Here is a 27,957-nt window from a genome sequence, read left to right as displayed (position 1 = left end):
AATATGAATCAGGTGAATCGAGTTCTGCTTTTGGAAACTGGGTTAAGAAGGGGTGCACCGTTCCTGGAGGTACTGCAATACCAGGTCAATGCGTGGAGTGGACAGAGCAAGCTCTTTTTCCATCTCCCTGTTCTAAAAATCCATTTAATATATGGTCCCCAGATAGGGGACGTATCAGATATTAAACTGATAAGAACAGATACTACACTTGATCTTAGCCAAAAGGCCGAGAAGCGATAACCAGAATTGGTTTGGGCCTCGAGTGGCACCCTGGCCTATGCCGGACACATCTTAGGGAGAGAGAGCGAGAGGGAGACAAACCCACGCCTACACAAGACATTTTGTCACCCAAGCCAACCCTTGAAAAGGCTGCTTTGCAGAGCAAAAACAAGAAGAATGGTGCGTTTTGCAGCCGCCGCCCACTGCAATGAATCTGAATAACTCCTCCTTTAGGGCGCAAGCAACTCCCCTCCCCCTTGCAGTCTTTCCAATTCACGATACAAAAAGACGGACAGGACAGGTTGCCTGACTTTCCGTCACTGCCACCCTTTGCCATCCTTACCCGTAGAAAGCCCTTTCATCATCCCCAAACCCTAATCTTTTCCCTTTCCTTCCCAGCCCCCAAACCCTGCCCTCTGTACCTTTCTCACCACCCGCTTCCCTTCTCCTGTCATCCCCCTACCACCCGGGAAAAAAAGAGATTGCCCCCTCCTTCCACTAGCCCACCCTCCCACCCAAAGAACAACTTCTTCTGCGCAGCTTGTTTTCTAGGCAGCAGCGCTATTGTGATGTCATCGGGGGGCATTGTGACAAGCCGCCAGTGTTCCGTCTCTTCATGTTGTGCACTGTTCAAACCGAAAATACATCAACAGGCAGGCTACAGAAAAGCTTACTAACAAAGGTTAGAGAGGGGCTTTCTCAGAGGGCTTTTTACAGTTTGTCTATTCCCAATTAGCCGGTTTAGTATACTTAATGAAAGTACTAATTCTTTCATAGGCCGCCCATTCTTAGTATTTGACGTTCAGGTAACAACAGGTAACTTTATTTGGAGTGGAAGCAGAGAGATAACACCAGATGCCAATTGTAGATCCTCTCACACCTGTGGTCACTGCAGCATCTGACTCCACTTTGTCCAAAAGGGATCTATTCCATTCAATTACACATGATCTAGATTAGACTGACAACAAGATACTGCACGGGACATAGCAGAGTTGGTGAAGTTGAGTGGTGATGAGTTTGCTATTTGGATGAATAAAGCAAGTAAAAAGTGTGTTAGATAAAAATTCATTTCAATTCGCTAATCGGGCTAATATGAATCAGGTGAATCGAGTTCTGCTTTTGGAAACTGGGTTAAGAAGGGGTGCACCGTTCCTGGAGGTACTGCAATACCAGGTCAATGCGTGGAGTGGACAGAGCAAGCTCTTTTTCCATCTCCCTGTTCTAAAAATCCATTTAATATATGGTCCCCAGATAGGGGACGTATCAGATATTAAACTGATAAGAACAGATACTACACTTGATCTTAGCCAAAAGGCCGAGAAGCGATAACCAGAATTGGTTTGGGCCTCGAGTGGCACCCTGGCCTATGCCGGACACATCTTAGGGAGAGAGAGCGAGAGGGAGACAAACCCACGCCTACACAAGACATTTTGTCACCCAAGCCAACCCTTGAAAAGGCTGCTTTGCAGAGCAAAAACAAGAAGAATGGTGCGTTTTGCAGCCGCCGCCCACTGCAATGAATCTGAATAACTCCTCCTTTAGGGCGCAAGCAACTCCCCTCCCCCTTGCAGTCTTTCCAATTCACGATACAAAAAGACGGACAGGACAGGTTGCCTGACTTTCCGTCACTGCCACCCTTTGCCATCCTTACCCGTAGAAAGCCCTTTCATCATCCCCAAACCCTAATCTTTTCCCTTTCCTTCCCAGCCCCCAAACCCTGCCCTCTGTACCTTTCTCACCACCCGCTTCCCTTCTCCTGTCATCCCCCTACCACCCGGGAAAAAAAGAGATTGCCCCCTCCTTCCACTAGCCCACCCTCCCACCCAAAGAACAACTTCTTCTGCGCAGCTTGTTTTCTAGGCAGCAGCGCTATTGTGATGTCATCGGGGGGCATTGTGACAAGCCGCCAGTGTTCCGTCTCTTCATGTTGTGCACTGTTCAAACCGAAAATACATCAACAGGCAGGCTACAGAAAAGCTTACTAACAAAGGTTAGAGAGGGGCTTTCTCAGAGGGCTTTTTACAGTTTGTCTATTCCCAATTAGCCGGTTTAGTATACTTAATGAAAGTACTAATTCTTTCATAGGCCGCCCATTCTTAGTATTTGACGTTCAGGTAACAACAGGTAACTTTATTTGGAGTGGAAGCAGAGAGATAACACCAGATGCCAATTGTAGATCCTCTCACACCTGTGGTCACTGCAGCATCTGACTCCACTTTGTCCAAAAGGGATCTATTCCATTCAATTACACATGATCTAGATTAGACTGACAACAAGATACTGCACGGGACATAGCAGAGTTGGTGAAGTTGAGTGGTGATGAGTTTGCTATTTGGATGAATAAAGCAAGTAAAAAGTGTGTTAGATAAAAATTCATTTCAATTCGCTAATCGGGCTAATATGAATCAGGTGAATCGAGTTCTGCTTTTGGAAACTGGGTTAAGAAGGGGTGCACCGTTCCTGGAGGTACTGCAATACCAGGTCAATGCGTGGAGTGGACAGAGCAAGCTCTTTTTCCATCTCCCTGTTCTAAAAATCCATTTAATATATGGTCCCCAGATAGGGGACGTATCAGATATTAAACTGATAAGAACAGATACTACACTTGATCTTAGCCAAAAGGCCGAGAAGCGATAACCAGAATTGGTTTGGGCCTCGAGTGGCACCCTGGCCTATGCCGGACACATCTTAGGGAGAGAGAGCGAGAGGGAGACAAACCCACGCCTACACAAGACATTTTGTCACCCAAGCCAACCCTTGAAAAGGCTGCTTTGCAGAGCAAAAACAAGAAGAATGGTGCGTTTTGCAGCCGCCGCCCACTGCAATGAATCTGAATAACTCCTCCTTTAGGGCGCAAGCAACTCCCCTCCCCCTTGCAGTCTTTCCAATTCACGATACAAAAAGACGGACAGGACAGGTTGCCTGACTTTCCGTCACTGCCACCCTTTGCCATCCTTACCCGTAGAAAGCCCTTTCATCATCCCCAAACCCTAATCTTTTCCCTTTCCTTCCCAGCCCCCAAACCCTGCCCTCTGTACCTTTCTCACCACCCGCTTCCCTTCTCCTGTCATCCCCCTACCACCCGGGAAAAAAAGAGATTGCCCCCTCCTTCCACTAGCCCACCCTCCCACCCAAAGAACAACTTCTTCTGCGCAGCTTGTTTTCTAGGCAGCAGCGCTATTGTGATGTCATCGGGGGGCATTGTGACAAGCCGCCAGTGTTCCGTCTCTTCATGTTGTGCACTGTTCAAACCGAAAATACATCAACAGGCAGGCTACAGAAAAGCTTACTAACAAAGGTTAGAGAGGGGCTTTCTCAGAGGGCTTTTTACAGTTTGTCTATTCCCAATTAGCCGGTTTAGTATACTTAATGAAAGTACTAATTCTTTCATAGGCCGCCCATTCTTAGTATTTGACGTTCAGGTAACAACAGGTAACTTTATTTGGAGTGGAAGCAGAGAGATAACACCAGATGCCAATTGTAGATCCTCTCACACCTGTGGTCACTGCAGCATCTGACTCCACTTTGTCCAAAAGGGATCTATTCCATTCAATTACACATGATCTAGATTAGACTGACAACAAGATACTGCACGGGACATAGCAGAGTTGGTGAAGTTGAGTGGTGATGAGTTTGCTATTTGGATGAATAAAGCAAGTAAAAAGTGTGTTAGATAAAAATTCATTTCAATTCGCTAATCGGGCTAATATGAATCAGGTGAATCGAGTTCTGCTTTTGGAAACTGGGTTAAGAAGGGGTGCACCGTTCCTGGAGGTACTGCAATACCAGGTCAATGCGTGGAGTGGACAGAGCAAGCTCTTTTTCCATCTCCCTGTTCTAAAAATCCATTTAATATATGGTCCCCAGATAGGGGACGTATCAGATATTAAACTGATAAGAACAGATACTACACTTGATCTTAGCCAAAAGGCCGAGAAGCGATAACCAGAATTGGTTTGGGCCTCGAGTGGCACCCTGGCCTATGCCGGACACATCTTAGGGAGAGAGAGCGAGAGGGAGACAAACCCACGCCTACACAAGACATTTTGTCACCCAAGCCAACCCTTGAAAAGGCTGCTTTGCAGAGCAAAAACAAGAAGAATGGTGCGTTTTGCAGCCGCCGCCCACTGCAATGAATCTGAATAACTCCTCCTTTAGGGCGCAAGCAACTCCCCTCCCCCTTGCAGTCTTTCCAATTCACGATACAAAAAGACGGACAGGACAGGTTGCCTGACTTTCCGTCACTGCCACCCTTTGCCATCCTTACCCGTAGAAAGCCCTTTCATCATCCCCAAACCCTAATCTTTTCCCTTTCCTTCCCAGCCCCCAAACCCTGCCCTCTGTACCTTTCTCACCACCCGCTTCCCTTCTCCTGTCATCCCCCTACCACCCGGGAAAAAAAGAGATTGCCCCCTCCTTCCACTAGCCCACCCTCCCACCCAAAGAACAACTTCTTCTGCGCAGCTTGTTTTCTAGGCAGCAGCGCTATTGTGATGTCATCGGGGGGCATTGTGACAAGCCGCCAGTGTTCCGTCTCTTCATGTTGTGCACTGTTCAAACCGAAAATACATCAACAGGCAGGCTACAGAAAAGCTTACTAACAAAGGTTAGAGAGGGGCTTTCTCAGAGGGCTTTTTACAGTTTGTCTATTCCCAATTAGCCGGTTTAGTATACTTAATGAAAGTACTAATTCTTTCATAGGCCGCCCATTCTTAGTATTTGACGTTCAGGTAACAACAGGTAACTTTATTTGGAGTGGAAGCAGAGAGATAACACCAGATGCCAATTGTAGATCCTCTCACACCTGTGGTCACTGCAGCATCTGACTCCACTTTGTCCAAAAGGGATCTATTCCATTCAATTACACATGATCTAGATTAGACTGACAACAAGATACTGCACGGGACATAGCAGAGTTGGTGAAGTTGAGTGGTGATGAGTTTGCTATTTGGATGAATAAAGCAAGTAAAAAGTGTGTTAGATAAAAATTCATTTCAATTCGCTAATCGGGCTAATATGAATCAGGTGAATCGAGTTCTGCTTTTGGAAACTGGGTTAAGAAGGGGTGCACCGTTCCTGGAGGTACTGCAATACCAGGTCAATGCGTGGAGTGGACAGAGCAAGCTCTTTTTCCATCTCCCTGTTCTAAAAATCCATTTAATATATGGTCCCCAGATAGGGGACGTATCAGATATTAAACTGATAAGAACAGATACTACACTTGATCTTAGCCAAAAGGCCGAGAAGCGATAACCAGAATTGGTTTGGGCCTCGAGTGGCACCCTGGCCTATGCCGGACACATCTTAGGGAGAGAGAGCGAGAGGGAGACAAACCCACGCCTACACAAGACATTTTGTCACCCAAGCCAACCCTTGAAAAGGCTGCTTTGCAGAGCAAAAACAAGAAGAATGGTGCGTTTTGCAGCCGCCGCCCACTGCAATGAATCTGAATAACTCCTCCTTTAGGGCGCAAGCAACTCCCCTCCCCCTTGCAGTCTTTCCAATTCACGATACAAAAAGACGGACAGGACAGGTTGCCTGACTTTCCGTCACTGCCACCCTTTGCCATCCTTACCCGTAGAAAGCCCTTTCATCATCCCCAAACCCTAATCTTTTCCCTTTCCTTCCCAGCCCCCAAACCCTGCCCTCTGTACCTTTCTCACCACCCGCTTCCCTTCTCCTGTCATCCCCCTACCACCCGGGAAAAAAAGAGATTGCCCCCTCCTTCCACTAGCCCACCCTCCCACCCAAAGAACAACTTCTTCTGCGCAGCTTGTTTTCTAGGCAGCAGCGCTATTGTGATGTCATCGGGGGGCATTGTGACAAGCCGCCAGTGTTCCGTCTCTTCATGTTGTGCACTGTTCAAACCGAAAATACATCAACAGGCAGGCTACAGAAAAGCTTACTAACAAAGGTTAGAGAGGGGCTTTCTCAGAGGGCTTTTTACAGTTTGTCTATTCCCAATTAGCCGGTTTAGTATACTTAATGAAAGTACTAATTCTTTCATAGGCCGCCCATTCTTAGTATTTGACGTTCAGGTAACAACAGGTAACTTTATTTGGAGTGGAAGCAGAGAGATAACACCAGATGCCAATTGTAGATCCTCTCACACCTGTGGTCACTGCAGCATCTGACTCCACTTTGTCCAAAAGGGATCTATTCCATTCAATTACACATGATCTAGATTAGACTGACAACAAGATACTGCACGGGACATAGCAGAGTTGGTGAAGTTGAGTGGTGATGAGTTTGCTATTTGGATGAATAAAGCAAGTAAAAAGTGTGTTAGATAAAAATTCATTTCAATTCGCTAATCGGGCTAATATGAATCAGGTGAATCGAGTTCTGCTTTTGGAAACTGGGTTAAGAAGGGGTGCACCGTTCCTGGAGGTACTGCAATACCAGGTCAATGCGTGGAGTGGACAGAGCAAGCTCTTTTTCCATCTCCCTGTTCTAAAAATCCATTTAATATATGGTCCCCAGATAGGGGACGTATCAGATATTAAACTGATAAGAACAGATACTACACTTGATCTTAGCCAAAAGGCCGAGAAGCGATAACCAGAATTGGTTTGGGCCTCGAGTGGCACCCTGGCCTATGCCGGACACATCTTAGGGAGAGAGAGCGAGAGGGAGACAAACCCACGCCTACACAAGACATTTTGTCACCCAAGCCAACCCTTGAAAAGGCTGCTTTGCAGAGCAAAAACAAGAAGAATGGTGCGTTTTGCAGCCGCCGCCCACTGCAATGAATCTGAATAACTCCTCCTTTAGGGCGCAAGCAACTCCCCTCCCCCTTGCAGTCTTTCCAATTCACGATAGAAAAAGACGGACAGGACAGGTTGCCTGACTTTCCGTCACTGCCACCCTTTGCCATCCTTACCCGTAGAAAGCCCTTTCATCATCCCCAAACCCTAATCTTTTCCCTTTCCTTCCCAGCCCCCAAACCCTGCCCTCTGTACCTTTCTCACCACCCGCTTCCCTTCTCCTGTCATCCCCCTACCACCCGGGAAAAAAAGAGATTGCCCCCTCCTTCCACTAGCCCACCCTCCCACCCAAAGAACAACTTCTTCTGCGCAGCTTGTTTTCTAGGCAGCAGCGCTATTGTGATGTCATCGGGGGGCATTGTGACAAGCCGCCAGTGTTCCGTCTCTTCATGTTGTGCACTGTTCAAACCGAAAATACATCAACAGGCAGGCTACAGAAAAGCTTACTAACAAAGGTTAGAGAGGGGCTTTCTCAGAGGGCTTTTTACAGTTTGTCTATTCCCAATTAGCCGGTTTAGTATACTTAATGAAAGTACTAATTCTTTCATAGGCCGCCCATTCTTAGTATTTGACGTTCAGGTAACAACAGATAACTTTATTTGGAGTGGAAGCAGAGAGATAACACCAGATGCCAATTGTAGATCCTCTCACACCTGTGGTCACTGCAGCATCTGACTCCACTTTGTCCAAAAGGGATCTATTCCATTCAATTACACATGATCTAGATTAGACTGACAACAAGATACTGCACGGGACATAGCAGAGTTGGTGAAGTTGAGTGGTGATGAGTTTGCTATTTGGATGAATAAAGCAAGTAAAAAGTGTGTTAGATAAAAATTAATTTCAATTCGCTAATCGGGCTAATATGAATCAGGTGAATCGAGTTCTGCTTTTGGAAACTGGGTTAAGAAGGGGTGCACCGTTCCTGGAGGTACTGCAATACCAGGTCAATGCGTGGAGTGGACAGAGCAAGCTCTTTTTCCATCTCCCTGTTCTAAAAATCCATTTAATATATGGTCCCCAGATAGGGGACGTATCAGATATTAAACTGATAAGAACAGATTTTTGATTTAATGAAGCTTTCCAAAGCACCGCAAAAATGCATGACCGAAGTCACACCAAAAACAGTGCAAAGGCTAGGATTCGTGTGGACCCCTCCGTGAGAAGAGGATCCCCAAAAATCAACCCCGTCCCTCCGAGCCAGAAGGCCACAGCGAGGGTCAGGGATCTTCGGTGCTCCCCCAAGCCGAAGCCTGGTTGAGCCTTGTTGTTGCTCCCAGCGTCCACCGAGGCATCTTACCCAAGTGGAGTAGGGAGCTACTAGTCGTTGGTTTCGCAGCCGAGACTGCCCGGACCGTCAACCGGTGTTGGTTTCTCAGCCCAAGGCTGACCGGACCTCCAACCGGGTGTTGGTTTCTCAGCCCAAGGCTGACCGGACCTCCAACCGGGTGTTGGTTTCTCAGCCCAAGGCTAACCGGACCTCCAACCGGGTGTTGGTTTCTCAGCCAAAGCTGACCCGGACCTCCAACCGGGTGTTGGTTTCTCAGCCCAAAGCTGACCGGACCTCCGACCGGGATTATAAAAATTTCCCTTCTTAGCCAGAAGGCCAGGATAGGGCAATATGCTTGGAAAGTATGAATAGGCAAGGCGCGGCGTGCGACAGAGTCTGAGGCTTACCAGGGTCCCAACCTAGCAAGTTCAGACTCCCTCCAGGGTGTCCATTCCTGGGGCACATTGCACCATAACCCCCACACTTACTCAGTCTAATAGCCTCAATCCTGGTAGGGCCATGGTTTCCTCTAGATGGATATACTATCCTCCCAAAGTACTAACAAGTGCAACCTTCCAGTGTGCATTGCATCATTGTACTAAGGTGGCCGGAGCCTTAAACCACCTTTTCGAACGATACTACACTTGATCTTAGCCAAAAGGCCGAGAAGCGATAACCAGAATTGGTTTGGGCCTCGAGTGGCACCCTGGCCTATGCCGGACACATCTTAGGGAGAGAGAGCGAGAGGGAGACAAACCCACGCCTACACAAGACATTTTGTCACCCAAGCCAACCCTTGAAAAGGCTGCTTTGCAGAGCAAAAACAAGAAGAATGGTGCGTTTTGCAGCCGCCGCCCACTGCAATGAATCTGAATAACTCCTCCTTTAGGGCGCAAGCAACTCCCCTCCCCCTTGCAGTCTTTCCAATTCACGATACAAAAAGACGGACAGGACAGGTTGCCTGACTTTCCGTCACTGCCACCCTTTGCCATCCTTACCCGTAGAAAGCCCTTTCATCATCCCCAAACCCTAATCTTTTCCCTTTCCTTCCCAGCCCCCAAACCCTGCCCTCTGTACCTTTCTCACCACCCGCTTCCCTTCTCCTGTCATCCCCCTACCACCCGGGAAAAAAAGAGATTGCCCCCTCCTTCCACTAGCCCACCCTCCCACCCAAAGAACAACTTCTTCTGCGCAGCTTGTTTTCTAGGCAGCAGCGCTATTGTGATGTCATCGGGGGGCATTGTGACAAGCCGCCAGTGTTCCGTCTCTTCATGTTGTGCACTGTTCAAACCGAAAATACATCAACAGGCAGGCTACAGAAAAGCTTACTAACAAAGGTTAGAGAGGGGCTTTCTCAGAGGGCTTTTTACAGTTTGTCTATTCCCAATTAGCCGGTTTAGTATACTTAATGAAAGTACTAATTCTTTCATAGGCCGCCCATTCTTAGTATTTGACGTTCAGGTAACAACAGGTAACTTTATTTGGAGTGGAAGCAGAGAGATAACACCAGATGCCAATTGTAGATCCTCTCACACCTGTGGTCACTGCAGCATCTGACTCCACTTTGTCCAAAAGGGATCTATTCCATTCAATTACACATGATCTAGATTAGACTGACAACAAGATACTGCACGGGACATAGCAGAGTTGGTGAAGTTGAGTGGTGATGAGTTTGCTATTTGGATGAATAAAGCAAGTAAAAAGTGTGTTAGATAAAAATTCATTTCAATTCGCTAATCGGGCTAATATGAATCAGGTGAATCGAGTTCTGCTTTTGGAAACTGGGTTAAGAAGGGGTGCACCGTTCCTGGAGGTACTGCAATACCAGGTCAATGCGTGGAGTGGACAGAGCAAGCTCTTTTTCCATCTCCCTGTTCTAAAAATCCATTTAATATATGGTCCCCAGATAGGGGACGTATCAGATATTAAACTGATAAGAACAGATACTACACTTGATCTTAGCCAAAAGGCCGAGAAGCGATAACCAGAATTGGTTTGGGCCTCGAGTGGCACCCTGGCCTATGCCGGACACATCTTAGGGAGAGAGAGCGAGAGGGAGACAAACCCACGCCTACACAAGACATTTTGTCACCCAAGCCAACCCTTGAAAAGGCTGCTTTGCAGAGCAAAAACAAGAAGAATGGTGCGTTTTGCAGCCGCCGCCCACTGCAATGAATCTGAATAACTCCTCCTTTAGGGCGCAAGCAACTCCCCTCCCCCTTGCAGTCTTTCCAATTCACGATACAAAAAGACGGACAGGACAGGTTGCCTGACTTTCCGTCACTGCCACCCTTTGCCATCCTTACCCGTAGAAAGCCCTTTCATCATCCCCAAACCCTAATCTTTTCCCTTTCCTTCCCAGCCCCCAAACCCTGCCCTCTGTACCTTTCTCACCACCCGCTTCCCTTCTCCTGTCATCCCCCAACCACCCGGGAAAAAAAGAGATTGCCCCCTCCTTCCACTAGCCCACCCTCCCACCCAAAGAACAACTTCTTCTGCGCAGCTTGTTTTCTAGGCAGCAGCGCTATTGTGATGTCATCGGGGGGCATTGTGACAAGCCGCCAGTGTTCCGTCTCTTCATGTTGTGCACTGTTCAAACCGAAAATACATCAACAGGCAGGCTACAGAAAAGCTTACTAACAAAGGTTAGAGAGGGGCTTTCTCAGAGGGCTTTTTACAGTTTGTCTATTCCCAATTAGCCGGTTTAGTATACTTAATGAAAGTACTAATTCTTTCATAGGCCGCCCATTCTTAGTATTTGACGTTCAGGTAACAACAGGTAACTTTATTTGGAGTGGAAGCAGAGAGATAACACCAGATGCCAATTGTAGATCCTCTCACACCTGTGGTCACTGCAGCATCTGACTCCACTTTGTCCAAAAGGGATCTATTCCATTCAATTACACATGATCTAGATTAGACTGACAACAAGATACTGCACGGGACATAGCAGAGTTGGTGAAGTTGAGTGGTGATGAGTTTGCTATTTGGATGAATAAAGCAAGTAAAAAGTGTGTTAGATAAAAATTCATTTCAATTCGCTAATCGGGCTAATATGAATCAGGTGAATCGAGTTCTGCTTTTGGAAACTGGGTTAAGAAGGGGTGCACCGTTCCTGGAGGTACTGCAATACCAGGTCAATGCGTGGAGTGGACAGAGCAAGCTCTTTTTCCATCTCCCTGTTCTAAAAATCCATTTAATATATGGTCCCCAGATAGGGGACGTATCAGATATTAAACTGATAAGAACAGATACTACACTTGATCTTAGCCAAAAGGCCGAGAAGCGATAACCAGAATTGGTTTGGGCCTTGAGTGGCACCCTGGCCTATGCCGGACACATCTTAGGGAGAGAGAGCGAGAGGGAGACAAACCCACGCCTACACAAGACATTTTGTCACCCAAGCCAACCCTTGAAAAGGCTGCTTTGCAGAGCAAAAACAAGAAGAATGGTGCGTTTTGCAGCCGCCGCCCACTGCAATGAATCTGAATAACTCCTCCTTTAGGGCGCAAGCAACTCCCCTCCCCCTTGCAGTCTTTCCAATTCACGATACAAAAAGACGGACAGGACAGGTTGCCTGACTTTCCGTCACTGCCACCCTTTGCCATCCTTACCCGTAGAAAGCCCTTTCATCATCCCCAAACCCTAATCTTTTCCCTTTCCTTCCCAGCCCCCAAACCCTGCCCTCTGTACCTTTCTCACCACCCGCTTCCCTTCTCCTGTCATCCCCCTACCACCCGGGAAAAAAAGAGATTGCCCCCTCCTTCCACTAGCCCACCCTCCCACCCAAAGAACAACTTCTTCTGCGCAGCTTGTTTTCTAGGCAGCAGCGCTATTGTGATGTCATCGGGGGGCATTGTGACAAGCCGCCAGTGTTCCGTCTCTTCATGTTGTGCACTGTTCAAACCGAAAATACATCAACAGGCAGGCTACAGAAAAGCTTACTAACAAAGGTTAGAGAGGGGCTTTCTCAGAGGGCTTTTTACAGTTTGTCTATTCCCAATTAGCCGGTTTAGTATACTTAATGAAAGTACTAATTCTTTCATAGGCCGCCCATTCTTAGTATTTGACGTTCAGGTAACAACAGGTAACTTTATTTGGAGTGGAAGCAGAGAGATAACACCAGATGCCAATTGTAGATCCTCTCACACCTGTGGTCACTGCAGCATCTGACTCCACTTTGTCCAAAAGGGATCTATTCCATTCAATTACACATGATCTAGATTAGACTGACAACAAGATACTGCACGGGACATAGCAGAGTTGGTGAAGTTGAGTGGTGATGAGTTTGCTATTTGGATGAATAAAGCAAGTAAAAAGTGTGTTAGATAAAAATTCATTTCAATTCGCTAATCGGGCTAATATGAATCAGGTGAATCGAGTTCTGCTTTTGGAAACTGGGTTAAGAAGGGGTGCACCGTTCCTGGAGGTACTGCAATACCAGGTCAATGCGTGGAGTGGACAGAGCAAGCTCTTTTTCCATCTCCCTGTTCTAAAAATCCATTTAATATATGGTCCCCAGATAGGGGACGTATCAGATATTAAACTGATAAGAACAGATACTACACTTGATCTTAGCCAAAAGGCCGAGAAGCGATAACCAGAATTGGTTTGGGCCTCGAGTGGCACCCTGGCCTATGCCGGACACATCTTAGGGAGAGAGAGCGAGAGGGAGACAAACCCACGCCTACACAAGACATTTTGTCACCCAAGCCAACCCTTGAAAAGGCTGCTTTGCAGAGCAAAAACAAGAAGAATGGTGCGTTTTGCAGCCGCCGCCCACTGCAATGAATCTGAATAACTCCTCCTTTAGGGCGCAAGCAACTCCCCTCCCCCTTGCAGTCTTTCCAATTCACGATACAAAAAGACGGACAGGACAGGTTGCCTGACTTTCCGTCACTGCCACCCTTTGCCATCCTTACCCGTAGAAAGCCCTTTCATCATCCCCAAACCCTAATCTTTTCCCTTTCCTTCCCAGCCCCCAAACCCTGCCCTCTGTACCTTTCTCACCACCCGCTTCCCTTCTCCTGTCATCCCCCTACCACCCGGGAAAAAAAGAGATTGCCCCCTCCTTCCACTAGCCCACCCTCCCACCCAAAGAACAACTTCTTCTGCGCAGCTTGTTTTCTAGGCAGCAGCGCTATTGTGATGTCATCGGGGGGCATTGTGACAAGCCGCCAGTGTTCCGTCTCTTCATGTTGTGCACTGTTCAAACCGAAAATACATCAACAGGCAGGCTACAGAAAAGCTTACTAACAAAGGTTAGAGAGGGGCTTTCTCAGAGGGCTTTTTACAGTTTGTCTATTCCCAATTAGCCGGTTTAGTATACTTAATGAAAGTACTAATTCTTTCATAGGCCGCCCATTCTTAGTATTTGACGTTCAGGTAACAACAGGTAACTTTATTTGGAGTGGAAGCAGAGAGATAACACCAGATGCCAATTGTAGATCCTCTCACACCTGTGGTCACTGCAGCATCTGACTCCACTTTGTCCAAAAGGGATCTATTCCATTCAATTACACATGATCTAGATTAGACTGACAACAAGATACTGCACGGGACATAGCAGAGTTGGTGAAGTTGAGTGGTGATGAGTTTGCTATTTGGATGAATAAAGCAAGTAAAAAGTGTGTTAGATAAAAATTCATTTCAATTCGCTAATCGGGCTAATATGAATCAGGTGAATCGAGTTCTGCTTTTGGAAACTGGGTTAAGAAGGGGTGCACCGTTCCTGGAGGTACTGCAATACCAGGTCAATGCGTGGAGTGGACAGAGCAAGCTCTTTTTCCATCTCCCTGTTCTAAAAATCCATTTAATATATGGTCCCCAGATAGGGGACGTATCAGATATTAAACTGATAAGAACAGATACTACACTTGATCTTAGCCAAAAGGCCGAGAAGCGATAACCAGAATTGGTTTGGGCCTCGAGTGGCACCCTGGCCTATGCCGGACACATCTTAGGGAGAGAGAGCGAGAGGGAGACAAACCCACGCCTACACAAGACATTTTGTCACCCAAGCCAACCCTTGAAAAGGCTGCTTTGCAGAGCAAAAACAAGAAGAATGGTGCGTTTTGCAGCCGCCGCCCACTGCAATGAATCTGAATAACTCCTCCTTTAGGGCGCAAGCAACTCCCCTCCCCCTTGCAGTCTTTCCAATTCACGATACAAAAAGACGGACAGGACAGGTTGCCTGACTTTCCGTCACTGCCACCCTTTGCCATCCTTACCCGTAGAAAGCCCTTTCATCATCCCCAAACCCTAATCTTTTCCCTTTCCTTCCCAGCCCCCAAACCCTGCCCTCTGTACCTTTCTCACCACCCGCTTCCCTTCTCCTGTCATCCCCCTACCACCCGGGAAAAAAAGAGATTGCCCCCTCCTTCCACTAGCCCACCCTCCCACCCAAAGAACAACTTCTTCTGCGCAGCTTGTTTTCTAGGCAGCAGCGCTATTGTGATGTCATCGGGGGGCATTGTGACAAGCCGCCAGTGTTCCGTCTCTTCATGTTGTGCACTGTTCAAACCGAAAATACATCAACAGGCAGGCTACAGAAAAGCTTACTAACAAAGGTTAGAGAGGGGCTTTCTCAGAGGGCTTTTTACAGTTTGTCTATTCCCAATTAGCCGGTTTAGTATACTTAATGAAAGTACTAATTCTTTCATAGGCCGCCCATTCTTAGTATTTGACGTTCAGGTAACAACAGGTAACTTTATTTGGAGTGGAAGCAGAGAGATAACACCAGATGCCAATTGTAGATCCTCTCACACCTGTGGTCACTGCAGCATCTGACTCCACTTTGTCCAAAAGGGATCTATTCCATTCAATTACACATGATCTAGATTAGACTGACAACAAGATACTGCACGGGACATAGCAGAGTTGGTGAAGTTGAGTGGTGATGAGTTTGCTATTTGGATGAATAAAGCAAGTAAAAAGTGTGTTAGATAAAAATTCATTTCAATTCGCTAATCGGGCTAATATGAATCAGGTGAATCGAGTTCTGCTTTTGGAAACTGGGTTAAGAAGGGGTGCACCGTTCCTGGAGGTACTGCAATACCAGGTCAATGCGTGGAGTGGACAGAGCAAGCTCTTTTTCCATCTCCCTGTTCTAAAAATCCATTTAATATATGGTCCCCAGATAGGGGACGTATCAGATATTAAACTGATAAGAACAGATACTACACTTGATCTTAGCCAAAAGGCCGAGAAGCGATAACCAGAATTGGTTTGGGCCTCGAGTGGCACCCTGGCCTATGCCGGACACATCTTAGGGAGAGAGAGCGAGAGGGAGACAAACCCACGCCTACACAAGACATTTTGTCACCCAAGCCAACCCTTGAAAAGGCTGCTTTGCAGAGCAAAAACAAGAAGAATGGTGCGTTTTGCAGCCGCCGCCCACTGCAATGAATCTGAATAACTCCTCCTTTAGGGCGCAAGCAACTCCCCTCCCCCTTGCAGTCTTTCCAATTCACGATACAAAAAGACGGACAGGACAGGTTGCCTGACTTTCCGTCACTGCCACCCTTTGCCATCCTTACCCGTAGAAAGCCCTTTCATCATCCCCAAACCCTAATCTTTTCCCTTTCCTTCCCAGCCCCCAAACCCTGCCCTCTGTACCTTTCTCACCACCCGCTTCCCTTCTCCTGTCATCCCCCTACCACCCGGGAAAAAAAGAGATTGCCCCCTCCTTCCACTAGCCCACCCTCCCACCCAAAGAACAACTTCTTCTGCGCAGCTTGTTTTCTAGGCAGCAGCGCTATTGTGATGTCATCGGGGGGCATTGTGACAAGCCGCCAGTGTTCCGTCTCTTCATGTTGTGCACTGTTCAAACCGAAAATACATCAACAGGCAGGCTACAGAAAAGCTTACTAACAAAGGTTAGAGAGGGGCTTTCTCAGAGGGCTTTTTACAGTTTGTCTATTCCCAATTAGCCGGTTTAGTATACTTAATGAAAGTACTAATTCTTTCATAGGCCGCCCATTCTTAGTATTTGACGTTCAGGTAACAACAGGTAACTTTATTTGGAGTGGAAGCAGAGAGATAACACCAGATGCCAATTGTAGATCCTCTCACACCTGTGGTCACTGCAGCATCTGACTCCACTTTGTCCAAAAGGGATCTATTCCATTCAATTACACATGATCTAGATTAGACTGACAACAAGATACTGCACGGGACATAGCAGAGTTGGTGAAGTTGAGTGGTGATGAGTTTGCTATTTGGATGAATAAAGCAAGTAAAAAGTGTGTTAGATAAAAATTCATTTCAATTCGCTAATCGGGCTAATATGAATCAGGTGAATCGAGTTCTGCTTTTGGAAACTGGGTTAAGAAGGGGTGCACCGTTCCTGGAGGTACTGCAATACCAGGTCAATGCGTGGAGTGGACAGAGCAAGCTCTTTTTCCATCTCCCTGTTCTAAAAATCCATTTAATATATGGTCCCCAGATAGGGGACGTATCAGATATTAAACTGATAAGAACAGATACTACACTTGATCTTAGCCAAAAGGCCGAGAAGCGATAACCAGAATTGGTTTGGGCCTCGAGTGGCACCCTGGCCTATGCCGGACACATCTTAGGGAGAGAGAGCGAGAGGGAGACAAACCCACGCCTACACAAGACATTTTGTCACCCAAGCCAACCCTTGAAAAGGCTGCTTTGCAGAGCAAAAACAAGAAGAATGGTGCGTTTTGCAGCCGCCGCCCACTGCAATGAATCTGAATAACTCCTCCTTTAGGGCGCAAGCAACTCCCCTCCCCCTTGCAGTCTTTCCAATTCACGATACAAAAAGACGGACAGGACAGGTTGCCTGACTTTCCGTCACTGCCACCCTTTGCCATCCTTACCCGTAGAAAGCCCTTTCATCATCCCCAAACCCTAATCTTTTCCCTTTCCTTCCCAGCCCCCAAACCCTGCCCTCTGTACCTTTCTCACCACCCGCTTCCCTTCTCCTGTCATCCCCCTACCACCCGGGAAAAAAAGAGATTGCCCCCTCCTTCCACTAGCCCACCCTCCCACCCAAAGAACAACTTCTTCTGCGCAGCTTGTTTTCTAGGCAGCAGCGCTATTGTGATGTCATCGGGGGGCATTGTGACAAGCCGCCAGTGTTCCGTCTCTTCATGTTGTGCACTGTTCAAACCGAAAATACATCAACAGGCAGGCTACAGAAAAGCTTACTAACAAAGGTTAGAGAGGGGCTTTCTCAGAGGGCTTTTTACAGTTTGTCTATTCCCAATTAGCCGGTTTAGTATACTTAATGAAAGTACTAATTCTTTCATAGGCCGCCCATTCTTAGTATTTGACGTTCAGGTAACAACAGGTAACTTTATTTGGAGTGGAAGCAGAGAGATAACACCAGATGCCAATTGTAGATCCTCTCACACCTGTGGTCACTGCAGCATCTGACTCCACTTTGTCCAAAAGGGATCTATTCCATTCAATTACACATGATCTAGATTAGACTGACAACAAGATACTGCACGGGACATAGCAGAGTTGGTGAAGTTGAGTGGTGATGAGTTTGCTATTTGGATGAATAAAGCAAGTAAAAAGTGTGTTAGATAAAAATTCATTTCAATTCGCTAATCGGGCTAATATGAATCAGGTGAATCGAGTTCTGCTTTTGGAAACTGGGTTAAGAAGGGGTGCACCGTTCCTGGAGGTACTGCAATACCAGGTCAATGCGTGGAGTGGACAGAGCAAGCTCTTTTTCCATCTCCCTGTTCTAAAAATCCATTTAATATATGGTCCCCAGATAGGGGACGTATCAGATATTAAACTGATAAGAACAGATACTACACTTGATCTTAGCCAAAAGGCCGAGAAGCGATAACCAGAATTGGTTTGGGCCTCGAGTGGCACCCTGGCCTATGCCGGACACATCTTAGGGAGAGAGAGCGAGAGGGAGACAAACCCACGCCTACACAAGACATTTTGTCACCCAAGCCAACCCTTGAAAAGGCTGCTTTGCAGAGCAAAAACAAGAAGAATGGTGCGTTTTGCAGCCGCCGCCCACTGCAATGAATCTGAATAACTCCTCCTTTAGGGCGCAAGCAACTCCCCTCCCCCTTGCAGTCTTTCCAATTCACGATACAAAAAGACGGACAGGACAGGTTGCCTGACTTTCCGTCACTGCCACCCTTTGCCATCCTTACCCGTAGAAAGCCCTTTCATCATCCCCAAACCCTAATCTTTTCCCTTTCCTTCCCAGCCCCCAAACCCTGCCCTCTGTACCTTTCTCACCACCCGCTTCCCTTCTCCTGTCATCCCCCTACCACCCGGGAAAAAAAGAGATTGCCCCCTCCTTCCACTAGCCCACCCTCCCACCCAAAGAACAACTTCTTCTGCGCAGCTTGTTTTCTAGGCAGCAGCGCTATTGTGATGTCATCGGGGGGCATTGTGACAAGCCGCCAGTGTTCCGTCTCTTCATGTTGTGCACTGTTCAAACCGAAAATACATCAACAGGCAGGCTACAGAAAAGCTTACTAACAAAGGTTAGAGAGGGGCTTTCTCAGAGGGCTTTTTACAGTTTGTCTATTCCCAATTAGCCGGTTTAGTATACTTAATGAAAGTACTAATTCTTTCATAGGCCGCCCATTCTTAGTATTTGACGTTCAGGTAACAACAGGTAACTTTATTTGGAGTGGAAGCAGAGAGATAACACCAGATGCCAATTGTAGATCCTCTCACACCTGTGGTCACTGCAGCATCTGACTCCACTTTGTCCAAAAGGGATCTATTCCATTCAATTACACATGATCTAGATTAGACTGACAACAAGATACTGCACGGGACATAGCAGAGTTGGTGAAGTTGAGTGGTGATGAGTTTGCTATTTGGATGAATAAAGCAAGTAAAAAGTGTGTTAGATAAAAATTCATTTCAATTCGCTAATCGGGCTAATATGAATCAGGTGAATCGAGTTCTGCTTTTGGAAACTGGGTTAAGAAGGGGTGCACCGTTCCTGGAGGTACTGCAATACCAGGTCAATGCGTGGAGTGGACAGAGCAAGCTCTTTTTCCATCTCCCTGTTCTAAAAATCCATTTAATATATGGTCCCCAGATAGGGGACGTATCAGATATTAAACTGATAAGAACAGATACTACACTTGATCTTAGCCAAAAGGCCGAGAAGCGATAACCAGAATTGGTTTGGGCCTCGAGTGGCACCCTGGCCTATGCCGGACACATCTTAGGGAGAGAGAGCGAGAGGGAGACAAACCCACGCCTACACAAGACATTTTGTCACCCAAGCCAACCCTTGAAAAGGCTGCTTTGCAGAGCAAAAACAAGAAGAATGGTGCGTTTTGCAGCCGCCGCCCACTGCAATGAATCTGAATAACTCCTCCTTTAGGGCGCAAGCAACTCCCCTCCCCCTTGCAGTCTTTCCAATTCACGATACAAAAAGACGGACAGGACAGGTTGCCTGACTTTCCGTCACTGCCACCCTTTGCCATCCTTACCCGTAGAAAGCCCTTTCATCATCCCCAAACCCTAATCTTTTCCCTTTCCTTCCCAGCCCCCAAACCCTGCCCTCTGTACCTTTCTCACCACCCGCTTCCCTTCTCCTGTCATCCCCCTACCACCCGGGAAAAAAAGAGATTGCCCCCTCCTTCCACTAGCCCACCCTCCCACCCAAAGAACAACTTCTTCTGCGCAGCTTGTTTTCTAGGCAGCAGCGCTATTGTGATGTCATCGGGGGGCATTGTGACAAGCCGCCAGTGTTCCGTCTCTTCATGTTGTGCACTGTTCAAACCGAAAATACATCAACAGGCAGGCTACAGAAAAGCTTACTAACAAAGGTTAGAGAGGGGCTTTCTCAGAGGGCTTTTTACAGTTTGTCTATTCCCAATTAGCCGGTTTAGTATACTTAATGAAAGTACTAATTCTTTCATAGGCCGCCCATTCTTAGTATTTGACGTTCAGGTAACAACAGGTAACTTTATTTGGAGTGGAAGCAGAGAGATAACACCAGATGCCAATTGTAGATCCTCTCACACCTGTGGTCACTGCAGCATCTGACTCCACTTTGTCCAAAAGGGATCTATTCCATTCAATTACACATGATCTAGATTAGACTGACAACAAGATACTGCACGGGACATAGCAGAGTTGGTGAAGTTGAGTGGTGATGAGTTTGCTATTTGGATGAATAAAGCAAGTAAAAAGTGTGTTAGATAAAAATTCATTTCAATTCGCTAATCGGGCTAATATGAATCAGGTGAATCGAGTTCTGCTTTTGGAAACTGGGTTAAGAAGGGGTGCACCGTTCCTGGAGGTACTGCAATACCAGGTCAATGCGTGGAGTGGACAGAGCAAGCTCTTTTTCCATCTCCCTGTTCTAAAAATCCATTTAATATATGGTCCCCAGATAGGGGACGTATCAGATATTAAACTGATAAGAACAGATACTACACTTGATCTTAGCCAAAAGGCCGAGAAGCGATAACCAGAATTGGTTTGGGCCTCGAGTGGCACCCTGGCCTATGCCGGACACATCTTAGGGAGAGAGAGCGAGAGGGAGACAAACCCACGCCTACACAAGACATTTTGTCACCCAAGCCAACCCTTGAAAAGGCTGCTTTGCAGAGCAAAAACAAGAAGAATGGTGCGTTTTGCAGCCGCCGCCCACTGCAATGAATCTGAATAACTCCTCCTTTAGGGCGCAAGCAACTCCCCTCCCCCTTGCAGTCTTTCCAATTCACGATACAAAAAGACGGACAGGACAGGTTGCCTGACTTTCCGTCACTGCCACCCTTTGCCATCCTTACCCGTAGAAAGCCCTTTCATCATCCCCAAACCCTAATCTTTTCCCTTTCCTTCCCAGCCCCCAAACCCTGCCCTCTGTACCTTTCTCACCACCCGCTTCCCTTCTCCTGTCATCCCCCTACCACCCGGGAAAAAAAGAGATTGCCCCCTCCTTCCACTAGCCCACCCTCCCACCCAAAGAACAACTTCTTCTGCGCAGCTTGTTTTCTAGGCAGCAGCGCTATTGTGATGTCATCGGGGGGCATTGTGACAAGCCGCCAGTGTTCCGTCTCTTCATGTTGTGCACTGTTCAAACCGAAAATACATCAACAGGCAGGCTACAGAAAAGCTTACTAACAAAGGTTAGAGAGGGGCTTTCTCAGAGGGCTTTTTACAGTTTGTCTATTCCCAATTAGCCGGTTTAGTATACTTAATGAAAGTACTAATTCTTTCATAGGCCGCCCATTCTTAGTATTTGACGTTCAGGTAACAACAGGTAACTTTATTTGGAGTGGAAGCAGAGAGATAACACCAGATGCCAATTGTAGATCCTCTCACACCTGTGGTCACTGCAGCATCTGACTCCACTTTGTCCAAAAGGGATCTATTCCATTCAATTACACATGATCTAGATTAGACTGACAACAAGATACTGCACGGGACATAGCAGAGTTGGTGAAGTTGAGTGGTGATGAGTTTGCTATTTGGATGAATAAAGCAAGTAAAAAGTGTGTTAGATAAAAATTCATTTCAATTCGCTAATCGGGCTAATATGAATCAGGTGAATCGAGTTCTGCTTTTGGAAACTGGGTTAAGAAGGGGTGCACCGTTCCTGGAGGTACTGCAATACCAGGTCAATGCGTGGAGTGGACAGAGCAAGCTCTTTTTCCATCTCCCTGTTCTAAAAATCCATTTAATATATGGTCCCCAGATAGGGGACGTATCAGATATTAAACTGATAAGAACAGATACTACACTTGATCTTAGCCAAAAGGCCGAGAAGCGATAACCAGAATTGGTTTGGGCCTCGAGTGGCACCCTGGCCTATGCCGGACACATCTTAGGGAGAGAGAGCGAGAGGGAGACAAACCCACGCCTACACAAGACATTTTGTCACCCAAGCCAACCCTTGAAAAGGCTGCTTTGCAGAGCAAAAACAAGAAGAATGGTGCGTTTTGCAGCCGCCGCCCACTGCAATGAATCTGAATAACTCCTCCTTTAGGGCGCAAGCAACTCCCCTCCCCCTTGCAGTCTTTCCAATTCACGATACAAAAAGACGGACAGGACAGGTTGCCTGACTTTCCGTCACTGCCACCCTTTGCCATCCTTACCCGTAGAAAGCCCTTTCATCATCCCCAAACCCTAATCTTTTCCCTTTCCTTCCCAGCCCCCAAACCCTGCCCTCTGTACCTTTCTCACCACCCGCTTCCCTTCTCCTGTCATCCCCCTACCACCCGGGAAAAAAAGAGATTGCTCCCTCCTTCCACTAGCCCACCCTCCCACCCAAAGAACAACTTCTTCTGCGCAGCTTGTTTTCTAGGCAGCAGCGCTATTGTGATGTCATCGGGGGGCATTGTGACAAGCCGCCAGTGTTCCGTCTCTTCATGTTGTGCACTGTTCAAACCGAAAATACATCAACAGGCAGGCTACAGAAAAGCTTACTAACAAAGGTTAGAGAGGGGCTTTCTCAGAGGGCTTTTTACAGTTTGTCTATTCCCAATTAGCCGGTTTAGTATACTTAATGAAAGTACTAATTCTTTCATAGGCCGCCCATTCTTAGTATTTGACGTTCAGGTAACAACAGGTAACTTTATTTGGAGTGGAAGCAGAGAGATAACACCAGATGCCAATTGTAGATCCTCTCACACCTGTGGTCACTGCAGCATCTGACTCCACTTTGTCCAAAAGGGATCTATTCCATTCAATTACACATGATCTAGATTAGACTGACAACAAGATACTGCACGGGACATAGCAGAGTTGGTGAAGTTGAGTGGTGATGAGTTTGCTATTTGGATGAATAAAGCAAGTAAAAAGTGTGTTAGATAAAAATTCATTTCAATTCGCTAATCGGGCTAATATGAATCAGGTGAATCGAGTTCTGCTTTTGGAAACTGGGTTAAGAAGGGGTGCACCGTTCCTGGAGGTACTGCAATACCAGGTCAATGCGTGGAGTGGACAGAGCAAGCTCTTTTTCCATCTCCCTGTTCTAAAAATCCATTTAATATATGGTCCCCAGATAGGGGACGTATCAGATATTAAACTGATAAGAACAGATGAGATTTCATCCGCAAATTCCAGAAAACGGTCATCGGCCACCACACAAAAGCGCAGTGCCGCAGGTGATCGCCTCCCGAGCCCAGGAACCACCAGCCATAAGGGGACGTAAGCACCAAAAGGCGCAACAATCCCCGAGGCCGGCGGTTGTGCAAGCCCGGGCCCCTCCCAGCCAAGACCAAGGCAAACCCAATGAAGGGACTACACTTGATCTTAGCCAAAAGGCCGAGAAGCGATAACCAGAATTGGTTTGGGCCTCGAGTGGCACCCTGGCCTATGCCGGACACATCTTAGGGAGAGAGAGCGAGAGGGAGACAAACCCACGCCTACACAAGACATTTTGTCACCCAAGCCAACCCTTGAAAAGGCTGCTTTGCAGAGCAAAAACAAGAAGAATGGTGCGTTTTGCAGCCGCCGCCCACTGCAATGAATCTGAATAACTCCTCCTTTAGGGCGCAAGCAACTCCCCTCCCCCTTGCAGTCTTTCCAATTCACGATACAAAAAGACGGACAGGACAGGTTGCCTGACTTTCCGTCACTGCCACCCTTTGCCATCCTTACCCGTAGAAAGCCCTTTCATCATCCCCAAACCCTAATCTTTTCCCTTTCCTTCCCAGCCCCCAAACCCTGCCCTCTGTACCTTTCTCACCACCCGCTTCCCTTCTCCTGTCATCCCCCTACCACCCGGGAAAAAAAGAGATTGCCCCCTCCTTCCACTAGCCCACCCTCCCACCCAAAGAACAACTTCTTCTGCGCAGCTTGTTTTCTAGGCAGCAGCGCTATTGTGATGTCATCGGGGGGCATTGTGACAAGCCGCCAGTGTTCCGTCTCTTCATGTTGTGCACTGTTCAAACCGAAAATACATCAACAGGCAGGCTACAGAAAAGCTTACTAACAAAGGTTAGAGAGGGGCTTTCTCAGAGGGCTTTTTACAGTTTGTCTATTCCCAATTAGCCGGTTTAGTATACTTAATGAAAGTACTAATTCTTTCATAGGCCGCCCATTCTTAGTATTTGACGTTCAGGTAACAACAGGTAACTTTATTTGGAGTGGAAGCAGAGAGATAACACCAGATGCCAATTGTAGATCCTCTCACACCTGTGGTCACTGCAGCATCTGACTCCACTTTGTCCAAAAGGGATCTATTCCATTCAATTACACATGATCTAGATTAGACTGACAACAAGATACTGCACGGGACATAGCAGAGTTGGTGAAGTTGAGTGGTGATGAGTTTGCTATTTGGATGAATAAAGCAAGTAAAAAGTGTGTTAGATAAAAATTCATTTCAATTCGCTAATCGGGCTAATATGAATCAGGTGAATCGAGTTCTGCTTTTGGAAACTGGGTTAAGAAGGGGTGCACCGTTCCTGGAGGTACTGCAATACCAGGTCAATGCGTGGAGTGGACAGAGCAAGCTCTTTTTCCATCTCCCTGTTCTAAAAATCCATTTAATATATGGTCCCCAGATAGGGGACGTATCAGATATTAAACTGATAAGAACAGATGAGATTTCATCCGCAAATTCCAGAAAACGGTCATCGGCCACCACACAAAAGCGCAGTGCCGCAGGTGATCGCCTCCCGAGCCCAGGAACCACCAGCCATAAGGGGACGTAAGCACCAAAAGGCGCAACAATCCCCGAGGCCGGCGGTTGTGCAAGCCCGGGCCCCTCCCAGCCAAGACCAAGGCAAACCCAATGAAGGGACTACACTTGATCTTAGCCAAAAGGCCGAGAAGCGATAACCAGAATTGGTTTGGGCCTCGAGTGGCACCCTGGCCTATGCCGGACACATCTTAGGGAGAGAGAGCGAGAGGGAGACAAACCCACGCCTACACAAGACATTTTGTCACCCAAGCCAACCCTTGAAAAGGCTGCTTTGCAGAGCAAAAACAAGAAGAATGGTGCGTTTTGCAGCCGCCGCCCACTGCAATGAATCTGAATAACTCCTCCTTTAGGGCGCAAGCAACTCCCCTCCCCCTTGCAGTCTTTCCAATTCACGATACAAAAAGACGGACAGGACAGGTTGCCTGACTTTCCGTCACTGCCACCCTTTGCCATCCTTACCCGTAGAAAGCCCTTTCATCATCCCCAAACCCTAATCTTTTCCCTTTCCTTCCCAGCCCCCAAACCCTGCCCTCTGTACCTTTCTCACCACCCGCTTCCCTTCTCCTGTCATCCCCCTACCACCCGGGAAAAAAAGAGATTGCCCCCTCCTTCCACTAGCCCACCCTCCCACCCAAAGAACAACTTCTTCTGCGCAGCTTGTTTTCTAGGCAGCAGCGCTATTGTGATGTCATCGGGGGGCATTGTGACAAGCCGCCAGTGTTCCGTCTCTTCATGTTGTGCACTGTTCAAACCGAAAATACATCAACAGGCAGGCTACAGAAAAGCTTACTAACAAAGGTTAGAGAGGGGCTTTCTCAGAGGGCTTTTTACAGTTTGTCTATTCCCAATTAGCCGGTTTAGTATACTTAATGAAAGTACTAATTCTTTCATAGGCCGCCCATTCTTAGTATTTGACGTTCAGGTAACAACAGGTAACTTTATTTGGAGTGGAAGCAGAGAGATAACACCAGATGCCAATTGTAGATCCTCTCACACCTGTGGTCACTGCAGCATCTGACTCCACTTTGTCCAAAAGGGATCTATTCCATTCAATTACACATGATCTAGATTAGACTGACAACAAGATACTGCACGGGACATAGCAGAGTTGGTGAAGTTGAGTGGTGATGAGTTTGCTATTTGGATGAATAAAGCAAGTAAAAAGTGTGTTAGATAAAAATTCATTTCAATTCGCTAATCGGGCTAATATGAATCAGGTGAATCGAGTTCTGCTTTTGGAAACTGGGTTAAGAAGGGGTGCACCGTTCCTGGAGGTACTGCAATACCAGGTCAATGCGTGGAGTGGACAGAGCAAGCTCTTTTTCCATCTCCCTGTTCTAAAAATCCATTTAATATATGGTCCCCAGATAGGGGACGTATCAGATATTAAACTGATAAGAACAGATGAGATTACATCCGCAATTTTCAGAAAACGGTCATCGGCCACCACACAAAAGCGCAGTGCCGCAGGTGATCGCCTCCCGAGCCCAGGAACCACCAGCCATAAGGGGACGTAAGCACCAAAAGGCGCAACAATCCCCGAGGCCGGCGGTTGTGCAAGCCCGGGCCCCTCCCAGCCAAGACCAAGGCAAACCCAATGAAGGGACTACACTTGATCTTAGCCAAAAGGCCGAGAAGTGATAACCAGAATTGGTTTGGGCCTCGAGTGGCACCCTGGCCTATGCCGGACACATCTTAGGGAGAGAGAGCGAGAGGGAGACAAACCCACGCCTACACAAGACATTTTGTCACCCAAGCCAACCCTTGAAAAGGCTGCTTTGCAGAGCAAAAACAAGAAGAATGGTGCGTTTTGCAGCCGCCGCCCACTGCAATGAATCTGAATAACTCCTCCTTTAGGGCGCAAGCAACTCCCCTCCCCCTTGCAGTCTTTCCAATTCACGATACAAAAAGACGGACAGGACAGGTTGCCTGACTTTCCGTCACTGCCACCCTTTGCCATCCTTACCCGTAGAAAGCCCTTTCATCATCCCCAAACCCTAATCTTTTCCCTTTCCTTCCCAGCCCCCAAACCCTGCCCTCTGTACCTTTCTCACCACCCGCTTCCCTTCTCCTGTCATCCCCCTACCACCCGGGAAAAAAAGAGATTGCCCCCTCCTTCCACTAGCCCACCCTCCCACCCAAAGAACAACTTCTTCTGCGCAGCTTGTTTTCTAGGCAGCAGCGCTATTGTGATGTCATCGGGGGGCATTGTGACAAGCCGCCAGTGTTCCGTCTCTTCATGTTGTGCACTGTTCAAACCGAAAATACATCAACAGGCAGGCTACAGAAAAGCTTACTAACAAAGGTTAGAGAGGGGCTTTCTCAGAGGGCTTTTTACAGTTTGTCTATTCCCAATTAGCCGGTTTAGTATACTTAATGAAAGTACTAATTCTTTCATAGGCCGCCCATTCTTAGTATTTGACGTTCAGGTAACAACAGGTAACTTTATTTGGAGTGGAAGCAGAGAGATAACACCAGATGCCAATTGTAGATCCTCTCACACCTGTGGTCACTGCAGCATCTGACTCCACTTTGTCCAAAAGGGATCTATTCCATTCAATTACACATGATCTAGATTAGACTGACAACAAGATACTGCACGGGACATAGCAGAGTTGGTGAAGTTGAGTGGTGATGAGTTTGCTATTTGGATGAATAAAGCAAGTAAAAAGTGTGTTAGATAAAAATTCATTTCAATTCGCTAATCGGGCTAATATGAATCAGGTGAATCGAGTTCTGCTTTTGGAAACTGGGTTAAGAAGGGGTGCACCGTTCCTGGAGGTACTGCAATACCAGGTCAATGCGTGGAGTGGACAGAGCAAGCTCTTTTTCCATCTCCCTGTTCTAAAAATCCATTTAATATATGGTCCCCAGATAGGGGACGTATCAGATATTAAACTGATAAGAACAGATACTACACTTGATCTTAGCCAAAAGGCCGAGAAGCGATAACCAGAATTGGTTTGGGCCTCGAGTGGCACCCTGGCCTATGCCGGACACATCTTAGGGAGAGAGAGCGAGAGGGAGACAAACCCACGCCTACACAAGACATTTTGTCACCCAAGCCA

The 27,957-nt window shown here is 47.2% G+C and overlaps 21 non-coding genes and 1 pseudogene across 21 annotated transcripts; all 22 read right to left on the bottom strand.

Moving 5' to 3' along the window:
* Nucleotides 1–47: 47 nt before the first annotated feature.
* Nucleotides 48–238, bottom strand: LOC142252898 (U2 spliceosomal RNA). Its single transcript, XR_012726261.1, has one exon. It is a non-coding gene; the product is annotated as a U2 spliceosomal RNA (small nuclear RNA).
* Nucleotides 239–1,355: 1,117 nt separating this feature from the next.
* LOC142252887 (U2 spliceosomal RNA) lies at nucleotides 1,356–1,546 on the bottom strand. The gene has a single exon (XR_012726250.1). It is a non-coding gene; the product is annotated as a U2 spliceosomal RNA (small nuclear RNA).
* Nucleotides 1,547–2,663: 1,117 nt separating this feature from the next.
* LOC142252875 (U2 spliceosomal RNA) lies at nucleotides 2,664–2,854 on the bottom strand. Its single transcript, XR_012726239.1, has one exon. It is a non-coding gene; the product is annotated as a U2 spliceosomal RNA (small nuclear RNA).
* A 1,117-nt stretch (nucleotides 2,855–3,971) lies between these two features.
* On the bottom strand, nucleotides 3,972–4,162 carry LOC142252862 (U2 spliceosomal RNA). Its single transcript, XR_012726228.1, has one exon. It is a non-coding gene; the product is annotated as a U2 spliceosomal RNA (small nuclear RNA).
* A 1,117-nt stretch (nucleotides 4,163–5,279) lies between these two features.
* Nucleotides 5,280–5,470, bottom strand: LOC142252851 (U2 spliceosomal RNA). Its single transcript, XR_012726217.1, has one exon. It is a non-coding gene; the product is annotated as a U2 spliceosomal RNA (small nuclear RNA).
* A 1,117-nt stretch (nucleotides 5,471–6,587) lies between these two features.
* Nucleotides 6,588–6,778, bottom strand: LOC142252840 (U2 spliceosomal RNA). Its single transcript, XR_012726206.1, has one exon. It is a non-coding gene; the product is annotated as a U2 spliceosomal RNA (small nuclear RNA).
* Nucleotides 6,779–7,895: 1,117 nt separating this feature from the next.
* On the bottom strand, nucleotides 7,896–8,091 carry LOC142253126 (U2 spliceosomal RNA). The gene has a single exon (XR_012726445.1). It is a non-coding gene; the product is annotated as a U2 spliceosomal RNA (small nuclear RNA).
* Nucleotides 8,092–8,788: 697 nt separating this feature from the next.
* Nucleotides 8,789–8,930, bottom strand: LOC142253661 (U2 spliceosomal RNA; annotated as a pseudogene).
* A 1,117-nt stretch (nucleotides 8,931–10,047) lies between these two features.
* LOC142252829 (U2 spliceosomal RNA) lies at nucleotides 10,048–10,238 on the bottom strand. The gene has a single exon (XR_012726195.1). It is a non-coding gene; the product is annotated as a U2 spliceosomal RNA (small nuclear RNA).
* A 1,117-nt stretch (nucleotides 10,239–11,355) lies between these two features.
* Nucleotides 11,356–11,546, bottom strand: LOC142252818 (U2 spliceosomal RNA). Its single transcript, XR_012726184.1, has one exon. It is a non-coding gene; the product is annotated as a U2 spliceosomal RNA (small nuclear RNA).
* A 1,117-nt stretch (nucleotides 11,547–12,663) lies between these two features.
* LOC142252806 (U2 spliceosomal RNA) lies at nucleotides 12,664–12,854 on the bottom strand. The gene has a single exon (XR_012726173.1). It is a non-coding gene; the product is annotated as a U2 spliceosomal RNA (small nuclear RNA).
* A 1,117-nt stretch (nucleotides 12,855–13,971) lies between these two features.
* On the bottom strand, nucleotides 13,972–14,162 carry LOC142252795 (U2 spliceosomal RNA). Its single transcript, XR_012726162.1, has one exon. It is a non-coding gene; the product is annotated as a U2 spliceosomal RNA (small nuclear RNA).
* A 1,117-nt stretch (nucleotides 14,163–15,279) lies between these two features.
* On the bottom strand, nucleotides 15,280–15,470 carry LOC142252784 (U2 spliceosomal RNA). The gene has a single exon (XR_012726151.1). It is a non-coding gene; the product is annotated as a U2 spliceosomal RNA (small nuclear RNA).
* Nucleotides 15,471–16,587: 1,117 nt separating this feature from the next.
* LOC142252773 (U2 spliceosomal RNA) lies at nucleotides 16,588–16,778 on the bottom strand. Its single transcript, XR_012726140.1, has one exon. It is a non-coding gene; the product is annotated as a U2 spliceosomal RNA (small nuclear RNA).
* Nucleotides 16,779–17,895: 1,117 nt separating this feature from the next.
* Nucleotides 17,896–18,086, bottom strand: LOC142252762 (U2 spliceosomal RNA). Its single transcript, XR_012726129.1, has one exon. It is a non-coding gene; the product is annotated as a U2 spliceosomal RNA (small nuclear RNA).
* A 1,117-nt stretch (nucleotides 18,087–19,203) lies between these two features.
* On the bottom strand, nucleotides 19,204–19,394 carry LOC142252751 (U2 spliceosomal RNA). The gene has a single exon (XR_012726118.1). It is a non-coding gene; the product is annotated as a U2 spliceosomal RNA (small nuclear RNA).
* Nucleotides 19,395–20,511: 1,117 nt separating this feature from the next.
* LOC142252740 (U2 spliceosomal RNA) lies at nucleotides 20,512–20,702 on the bottom strand. The gene has a single exon (XR_012726107.1). It is a non-coding gene; the product is annotated as a U2 spliceosomal RNA (small nuclear RNA).
* Nucleotides 20,703–21,819: 1,117 nt separating this feature from the next.
* LOC142252729 (U2 spliceosomal RNA) lies at nucleotides 21,820–22,010 on the bottom strand. Its single transcript, XR_012726096.1, has one exon. It is a non-coding gene; the product is annotated as a U2 spliceosomal RNA (small nuclear RNA).
* Nucleotides 22,011–23,127: 1,117 nt separating this feature from the next.
* On the bottom strand, nucleotides 23,128–23,312 carry LOC142253325 (U2 spliceosomal RNA). The gene has a single exon (XR_012726625.1). It is a non-coding gene; the product is annotated as a U2 spliceosomal RNA (small nuclear RNA).
* A 1,322-nt stretch (nucleotides 23,313–24,634) lies between these two features.
* On the bottom strand, nucleotides 24,635–24,819 carry LOC142253324 (U2 spliceosomal RNA). Its single transcript, XR_012726624.1, has one exon. It is a non-coding gene; the product is annotated as a U2 spliceosomal RNA (small nuclear RNA).
* Nucleotides 24,820–26,141: 1,322 nt separating this feature from the next.
* On the bottom strand, nucleotides 26,142–26,326 carry LOC142253400 (U2 spliceosomal RNA). Its single transcript, XR_012726687.1, has one exon. It is a non-coding gene; the product is annotated as a U2 spliceosomal RNA (small nuclear RNA).
* A 1,322-nt stretch (nucleotides 26,327–27,648) lies between these two features.
* On the bottom strand, nucleotides 27,649–27,839 carry LOC142252718 (U2 spliceosomal RNA). The gene has a single exon (XR_012726085.1). It is a non-coding gene; the product is annotated as a U2 spliceosomal RNA (small nuclear RNA).
* Nucleotides 27,840–27,957: the final 118 nt, after the last annotated feature.

This window comes from Anomaloglossus baeobatrachus, chromosome 9 (genome assembly GCF_048569485.1).
Source record: "Anomaloglossus baeobatrachus isolate aAnoBae1 chromosome 9, aAnoBae1.hap1, whole genome shotgun sequence".
NCBI classification, from domain to species: domain Eukaryota; kingdom Metazoa; phylum Chordata; class Amphibia; order Anura; family Aromobatidae; genus Anomaloglossus; species Anomaloglossus baeobatrachus.
The sequence above is the reverse complement of the archived record's forward strand: the minus strand, read 5'-3'. Positions and strand labels throughout refer to the sequence as shown.